Raw genomic sequence first — 8,503 nt, forward strand, 5'->3', positions numbered from 1 at the left:
TGCTGCACGAGGTCATGAAGGATGCTCCGCGGGCCGCCCTGAGCGGGCGGGGCGTGGGGCTGCGGTGGAAGGAGAGGGGACAGGTGTTCCTGCGACGCTGGCCTGCGCCCCCGTGCGTCTGTCGCCACGACGTCCCTCTGCTCCCTCCGCGGTGCAGAGAAAAGCAAAGCAGGCCAGCGACAGCTGGGTCCCCTGCCATCACGGTAGGACCGTGTGCGACCTGCGTGGCCCCATATGACCCAGGAGGTTTACAGACAGCGTCTGCCTCAGGCCTGGCTCACGCAGCAGACGTGGGGTCCTGGTTGATCTGGATGCATCCAGGACTCCTGGCCGAGGGTCTCTTTCTTCTTCAGCAAGTTCTCAGTGTCCTCACTAATCTTTGGCTTTTCAGAGTTCCCACTGTGGCTCAGTGGGTTAGGAACCTGACTAGTATCCATGAGGACTTGGGTTCGAACCCTGGCCTCGCTCAGTGGGTGAAGGATCCAGCATTGCCGTGAGCTGTGGTGTAGGCCAGTGGCTGCAGCTCCAATTCAACTCCAGCCTGAGAACCTCCATATGCCGCGGGTGTGGCCTTAAAGAGAAAAAAAAGTCTTTGGCTTTTCTTTCAAAGGAGTTCTAACATTCCCGCTTCTGTTTTTTCCTAACATTTCCCATAGACGTGACGATGGCCAACGTGTAAGGAGCCGTCCTGGTCCGTCCTAGGGAGGACGGGGGGCCTCCTGTGCAGGGCTCCCCCGAAGGGGAGAAGGTGTCCACCCTCTCCAGCCGTGGAAGGGCCCTGGCTCCTTGGAAGAGTTCCCCACGCCCTCTGCAGACGGCAGTGAGGTCCCCAGGCCAGTGGTGGCCCTGACCCAGCCCTCGAGGCCGTCCTGGGGGGGCGGCCGCCAGTGCAGCTCTTTCTCCTGGTCCCGCCGTGGCCGCGCGCCTGGCCTGCATTGCCGTCTTCTTTATCAGAAACAGCCTTCTTCCTCTTACCCTGTGCAATTCACACTTGAATTTCCTGGCTATTGTCTACACACTGGTAGGTCCTTAGGGCACTGTTTTTTGTTTTTTTGTGGGTTTTTTTGTCTTTTGCCTTTTTTTTTTTTTAGAGCTGCACCAGCAGTATATGGAGGTTCCCCGGCTAGGGGTCAAATTGGAGCTACAGCTGCCAGCCTACACCCCAGCCACAGCAACGCGGGATCCGAGCCGTGTCTGTAACCTACAACCACAGCTCATGGCAATGCTGGATCCTTAACCCACTGAGCGAGGCCAGGGATCAAACCTGCAACCTCATGGTTCCTAGTCAGATTTGTTTTCTGCTATGCCACGACGGGAACTCCTGGGTGTTTTGTTTTTGTTTTTGTTTTTTATAATAGAGATGTGACTAAAGCTATTTGATCCTCTTCTTAGAAAAATGTGGCTAGAGACAGGTGCAAAAAAAAATTGCAGCTAATTTTAGGTCAGAGTCCATTGAAGCTTGAATCATTCTTGAGATTAACAGGTTGAAACAAGGGGAGCAAATAAATTCCACACAACCAGGAGGAACGTTTTGCTGAGGAGTTTTGTTGGACTAACAGGTTACAGTAAACTGTTGCCTGGTTCTACCCCTAATTTACCCAGTTCCCAGTTTACCCAGGAGGTGTCGGGACCTCCCCACTGTCGGCAGCCGTGAGCAGTGTGGATCCAGTGTGGCGTGCTGAGGTGTGACCGTGGCTGCTGAGCCCGTGTGTTTTTATTATATTATTACGCAGCATCTCCTGTGCATCAGGTGGGGTTGGCACCCTGCGGCAGTGCCTGCTGGATTTCCACCCACTGTCTGGTCCCACCTGATGACACGGGGCTTGCAGATGCCGCCGCCTGTGTGTTCCGTTTTCTGCTGCCACACCTCCTTATGACCACAGAGTTTTAGGTATTCTTTTATGCCTCGAAATACTCTCAGGTGGGGAGACAAAAAGACCCTGGGGGCAAGCAGAACGGCTGGCTGGCTGGGGAAGTGAAGGGTTCCCACACTTTAATGGCTAAGAAAGAAACCGCTCGTAATAGTCTAGCCCAATGCTTACCTGTCGGTTGGATCCTGACAGAGCTGAGGGCTTCGTGTGCTTTTAGGAAAAGTGTTGAAGCCTGTAGCGTCCGTGAATGATATATTTGTTTTTACCAAAACTCATCTTCCTAGGCTATTATCTTATACGTTGCTCCGTTTGGTTTCTTAATGTTCTTTCGTGTGAGCGGAAGGCTGCGGGGAGGCGTTCATCAGCAGAGAGAAAATTGGGCGGATAATCAGCTGCGTTCCTGGGGCTGCAGTCATCGGAGGGGCCTGACCTCCGGGGAGGCATCCTTCATGCTGGCTCATCTTCTTCCAGTGCCACCTCCGCCACGTGAAGGATGCCTGGGTTTTGTGCGACTCCCGCGCTCGCAGCGTCTCTGGGTCTTTACCGCGGTCAGAGGTTTCCGGACGGTCTCCCGTTCCTGCCCCCGAGACGCGTTCTCACTATTGTGCCTGACCGGGAACACAGCACAATGAACATTTTCCAAAAAGGCAGAGACGTGGGAGATGCCTTTTCATGTCACAGACTTCTTAGTGTTCCTTTCAGGAAGTGGAGTCCAGCCAGGTGACAAGAATTCAAGGAAAGGAAATGGGTCCGGGAAGGGAGGGGAGCCTGGGGAGCAGGAGCCACGGAGGTGCCCGTGCCCTCGCAGCCTCTGTCTCCCATCGGGTGGTACGTGGTCACTGCAGGAAAGGAGAGTCCCCAGGCTGTCCCCTGGGGTCCTGCGAAGACCAAAGCACAGGTGCACTTCAGATACACTCAAACGACCGCGCCGGCCCTGGGCTCCAAGCTCGCACGCGGGCTGAAGCTTGTCTGAAGCTGGTCGTGATGCTGAACAGGAGGTGAGCAGAAGGCCTCCTGTGGTCCAGGCTTCCTGGGAGGGGGCCGCTGGCTTTGCCGTCACTGGTTCTGGGAACCGCAGCCAGGAAGCTCATCACTGTGCTGCCTTTGGAAGGAGTTTCAGTGGGACGCCCTCTCCAGGTTGATTACAGCCTCCTCAGGTCCGAAGCAGGGACGCATGCCCCAGGGAGGAGCACGCCCCAGGAGGCGGCTCCCCCCCCCCCCAGCCCCGCCTCTGCTGCTGCCCCGCCGGGGACCTGCGGGCTCCTGCCTCTGGGTCAGAGCTTCCTGCACTGCGCGGCCGGACCCGCCAGCGTCTGTGCCCCAAACGCCTGTTTACTCCTGAACCAATGAGCCAGTGAATGAACGAGTGAATGAAAACGAAGCGACTCACTGTGTTTCAGAGGGACATGCGCGGTCCAGAGCTGGGAGCACCTCGCAGGCCCCGCATCCCCCCTTACTGTAAACTGCGCCCCAGGTCAGGCTGCAGCCTGAGCCCCCAGCGTCCTCCCCGGAGGAGGTGTGTTTGCCTCCTCCTGTTCACTTGAGGGCACCTCCCTCCCCCACGTCCTCCCGTCCCTCTCCCCTCCCCGCCCCCAGTACCGCTGCCTGGCACCCCCTATAACCTGAAGTCACCAACTTTTAACTCCGCTGAGCTGTCTGGTTCTCACGGCAGAGCACTTCCGACGTGCTTCACACGGTCGTGGGGACCACGGCCACGTGGGACCAGATTTGTCCCTCCTGCCACCCCTCCCTCTGAAGCAGCTCCCCCGCCCTTCAGAAGCTCCCCTCTGCCAGTCTGGACCCTTCAGTTCCAGGTAGTTTCCCACCTCAGGGGCGTGGAGGACCGGCCCCCATCCCCAGCTCCCCAAGTCTGGGGTCCACACTGGGTTCCACAGCCCGAGCCCCAGAAGCTCCCACTTCTGGGTCTTAGGACAGATTTCTCTCTGACCCCTTATCAGATACTTGTCGAGTCACCCTTGAGGCACAGGTGCTGTCAGAGGTGAGCCCAAGGGAGCTTCCCACCAGGGGAATGGTGATGGGCGGGCACTGTCGCTGCCCACGTGGGGCCCCTGCCCGGGTGGGGGCCATCAGAACCAGGAACAGAGCTCCTGGGACGCTGTGGCCCCACACCGCCCTGGCCGGGTTGGTGCTGGCTCCCACGGAAAGGTGGTTTGAGCCTCAGCAAGCAGCACCTGCACCCTCTCACTGGGGCCCCTCCGGGACCAGGCGCGCCCGGCATTGCAGCCTGGGGTTGTGCAAGGAGAGGGCGCAGTAGCTCTCCAGGCTCAGGGAAGAGCCGTGGGCTGATTCTGTGTTTATTTACCCCCCAGCCCCCGGCCCAGTGCCTGGCTGGAGCACCTGCTGGTTTGTTTGCCAGGGGCGCTCAGTCAGTCAGTGCTTACGTGGGACAAGCCTCTGTTCAGCTGCCTTATCAGAGGCCCGGTGACAGTCCCCACAAGCCCCCCCCCCGCCCCGTCCTGCACCTGGAGAGACCCAAGCGCACTCAGAGCCTGTCCTGTGTCCTGGAGCAGCGGGAGGCCCCGGGCCAGACCCAGCCCCTCTCCCCTCGGACCCGGTGCTTGGCTCAGCCTGTGCCTCTGACAGGTGGCCTTGGCTGCCCAGGGTCCACTGCATCTGGTCACCCGCAGGGCCCCTGCGCCCCTCCCCACCGCAGCCTCCAGCCCAGGCTCAGCCCCCTGGCTCAGCGTCTCCGCGCCTTGCCCGTCGTGCCCGGGGCTGGCCCCGGCCGTCCTGAGCTCCTCAGGCCTGGTGTCTGTCACGGCCTCACTTCACCCTCAGCATCACACAGGCGGCATCTCTTCTGCCATGTGTCGCCTGAGCGCCTCTGGGAAAGCCGCTCTGGTTTCTGTTAGGACAAACGCAGCCAACGTGGCAGCAGGTGGGAGCGTGCGGGGCTCTGCGGGGGTGGAGGGAGCAGAGCCTGGGGCTGGGGCTCGTTCCCCCGCCCCGCCCCGCCACCAAGCCGTCTGCTGTCACAGTGACGGGAGAGCGAGCTCTTTCCCCAGGCCCTTCTCTCTCCTCCTCTCCGGTGACACCAAACACAGACCTTTGTCCCTGAAAAGCCTCCTCAGTCCCAGAAACGGCCCCCTCCCCAGGAGCAGGCCCCTCAGGCCAGCTCGCTCCTAGAGGGCGGAGTGGACGCTGGGGGCACCTCTGCAGGGGACACCTGCACACACTGGCCTTGGGGCCGGAGGCACTAGGCCTTTCCGTGTGTCAGCTGGGCCTCTGCCGCCCCCCAGCGTCCGCCAGGGGCAGGTTGATGGGGCTGCAGGTGTCACCAGGCTGCTGGGTGAGGGCAGGACATCCCGGGACATGGGGGCTCATGAGCCACGTGCTCTCAGCCTCTGTGTCTCCCCTCCGCTAACACATTGCTTTCTTGGTAAAACCAGATGAAATGAACCCCAAAATGTAGCCTTCCAGGTGGGAGGCGCCACATGAAAGCCTTGAAAGAAAGTGTGAGGGTCATGCTTGCCTCTTCCCTCCACGGGCCCCTTGGGGGCTGGAAGCTCCTAGAATAAAATCCCAAAAGACGCCTGTCACCTGGGCTGGGCGCCTGGACTGGGGACCGGCCTGCAGTTCCCTCGCTTCCATGGATGAAAACGAGCACCGCAGGTCCCCCGGACTGCAGGCTGGGGGGTGGTGTCATCACTGTCCCTGGGCTGCCAGGGTGGCCCTTGGGAAACACAGGTCAGCGCAGCGGAGGCCCCGCTGGGTCGCTGGATCGCAGTCGCCCGCACACGGTTCCTTGGAGGAGGGAAAACGCGATGGAGCAGGGGCGGGAGGGCCACCACACCCTCTCCAGCACCCGCCCTTTGCCCCAGCATCACCTGCCGCCCTGCTCCAACGTGCCAGGTCCGTCTTGGACTGTTTTGGCAAACGTTTCTCCAAATCACAATGAAAATCTCCCTTTTACAAGTATAGTTTTTGCATTTACAAAACCTTCCTCTTTCTCCTGCTGTTTTTCCCTCCGGTCACTGACTTTTTCCCAAATCAAGGAGCATTTCTCTCAGGAAGGCGTGAAAAATACCGGAGAGATGCAGTATCATCTCCTCCTCCACTGCTTTGACGGGCAAACCGGGCGACCGGTACGTGTTTCTGGAAAGCCAGCAGCGCGAGTGAACCTCGTGGCCCTCGGAGAGGCTCTTCCTGGAGCAGGTCACAAAGTAACAGGTTCACGTGACCAGGTGCCCGCGGGGGTGCCGTCCATTTCGTACAGGAAACACGCAGTTACTTAGATGCAGATGATAACAAGCTCTTTGAAGCCCCTCGATTCCTGCTTTGGAAAAGTGACATCTGCGAACGGGCGTGTGAGTAACATCAGCGTAGAAATGAGGTTTCAGCGGAGTGTGTGTCTGCGTGGATTGGAGTAGAAGGGGCACCTCGTGCTGTGGGGGATTGACTTGCGATCGGTCAGCACTAGGGGAAAGCGAGGCAGCAGTCCGCTTGGGCTGAGAAAACTTCAAGGGTCGTCACACTCCATTTTCTGCTGTAAGACGGATAAAAACCTGGGCATGGAAATCGCCGCAGTATTTTCATTAATTGGGAGCCCGTTAGAAACTCTGTTGAATTCTAATCACCTAAGATTTAGTTCTTGGTTTTTTTGTTTTGTCTTTTTGCTATTTCTTGGGCCGCTCCCGCAGCATATGGAGGTTCCCAGGCTCGGGGTCGAATCGGAGCTGTAGCCGCCGGCCTACGCCAGAGCCACAGCAACTCGGGATCCGAGCCGCGTCTGCAACCTACACCACAGCTCACGGCAACACCGGATCCCTAACACACTGAGCAAGGCCAGGGATAGAACCCGCAACCTCATGGTTCCTAGTCAGATTCCTTAACCACTGCGCCACGACGGGAACTCCCACTTCTTGTTATAATCGTTCTCCAAACCAGTCTCTCGAATATGATTTTGTGAAACGGTTCGCAGCTCACCAAAATATTCGGCACAAAGTCCAGTCTCGTGTCAATGTAAGTGCCTGAAACGAACTGTCCGCAACAGAGAGAGACGTGGCCGCGACCCGCATTCCGCCCTCGGACCCGTCGGGAGCGCAGGTGCGGTGAGGGTGTGGGGGCCTCGCCTCCGTGCGCAGGTGTGGTTCACCTCCTTGCTCAAGGCCAGCCCCTTTGTGACTCCCTATGGGATTGTCCCCCCCACCCCCAAATGATGGCAACTTGACGGGCCCTTTAAGGCTGTGTTTGGGGTGTAGGAAATACGCCTATGGTGGAGAGGCCGGTGGGCGCTTCCCACGTCGTTCAGGGCTAGTTTTAATATTCAGAGGCCTGTGCGGACTCTGGATGACGATAGTCTAACAGACACACTGTCTCCCAGGTTCTGGCTGTGGAGATGGCGGGGAAGGAGATGCAGCCTGATGACGGCGTGGAGCGCTGCCCGGCCATCGTGAGTGTGGACAGAGCAAGCACCCGGGTCTCCACAGACACGCATGGGGAGATCGCTGAGTGGGGATGGTGGGGGTGCAGGGGGAGCCCGTGGGGGTGAGGAGGGAGCCCGGGCTCTTTGGGAGAAGGGGCCAGCGGCAGAGGCCCTGATGCAGGGCTGCTCTGCGAGGGTGCTGACCGCCTGGCCAGGTACTCTGAAGCCCCGGGCAGGCAGGGCAGGTACCCGCGGCCCCAGCCCAGCCCTCCGCGTTGCGAAGCTCCGCCCTGTCCAGAGGGTTCCTTGTGAAAAGACACCGAGCGCAGCAGGAAGTCCCCAGTCGTTCTAAACACCCCGTCACTTTTCATTTAGGGACATGGCTCTGGAGGTTCCCATTGTGGCGCAGCAGGTTGTGAACCCCGCTAGTATCCATGAGGATGCGGGTTGGACCCCGGGCCTCGCTCAGAGGGTTAAGGATCCAGCGTTTCTGTGGCTCTGGCGTTAGGCCGGCAGCTGCAGCTGCTGTTCCACCCCTCGCCTGGGAAATTCACAGGCCGGGGATGCAGCCCTCAAAAGACCGCAGCAGCAGCAGAAGGCATGGCTTTGTGCTAGTTTTCATTTATTTACGTGCCTTTGTTTCTGTTACCCATTTACAATGCCCACCAGGCAGGCTGAGGTGGTCGTAAGAGTGAATGACTGCGATGAAAGCAACCTTCCTAAAAATAAATAAACCGTGCAAAGGACCCGTTTAGGCAAAAGCAGAATCTGTGCCAAGGAGATGGTGAAAGTTAAGGAAATGGCGCCATCTAGTGGCTGCCTCCATTCACACAGTTGCTGAAAATCAAATTGAAGGCTGTGGAAAGACGGCTGTACTGGGAAGGAAGCTGTTTATCAGTGAGAGGAAATAAGGCGATTAAAGAATAGGCATTATGTGGAGTCCCCATCGTGGTGCAGTGGAAACGAATCCGACTGGGAGCATGAGGTTGCGGGTTTGATCCCTGGCCTCGCTCAGTGGGTCAAGGATCTGGCGTTGCCGTGACCCTCCATATGCCGTGGGTGCGGCCCTAAAAGGGCAAAAAATAAAAATAAGAATAAAAAAAGAGAATAGGCATTATATTTCACCGTAAAAAAAGCCAAGATGGAGTTCTCTTGCGGCGCAGTAGGTTAAGGATCCGGCGTTGTCACTGCTGTGGTACGGGTTTGATCCCTGGCGCAGGAAGTTCCACATGCTGCGGGCGTGCCA

At 58.4% G+C, this 8,503-nt stretch overlaps 1 protein-coding gene across 2 annotated transcripts in view; it reads left to right on the forward strand.

The window, feature by feature from the left end:
• The window catches only part of LOC102159132 (uncharacterized), a 448,204-nt gene extending 440,920 nt beyond the window's left edge, over window positions 1–7,284 (forward strand). The window contains exons 5-6 of one of the 2 annotated variants that reach the window (XR_014818164.1): window positions 657–1,021; window positions 2,343–3,248. The gene's annotated coding sequence lies outside the window, so the exon portion shown is untranslated. Of the gene's footprint in view, window positions 1–656; window positions 1,022–2,342; window positions 3,249–7,215 lie in introns of those variants that run through there. The other variant, XR_014818165.1, reaches the window with a different exon arrangement.
• The last annotated feature ends 1,219 nt before the right edge of the window (window positions 7,285–8,503 follow it).

The sequence above is a fragment of the Sus scrofa genome, chromosome 10 (assembly GCF_054392235.1).
Source record: "Sus scrofa isolate SSC_HxYL_T2T_F1_AM1 chromosome 10, Sscrofa_HxYL_maternal_Yorkshire_Landrace_v2.0, whole genome shotgun sequence".
In the NCBI taxonomy this organism is placed as follows: Eukaryota; Metazoa; Chordata; class Mammalia; order Artiodactyla; family Suidae; genus Sus; species Sus scrofa.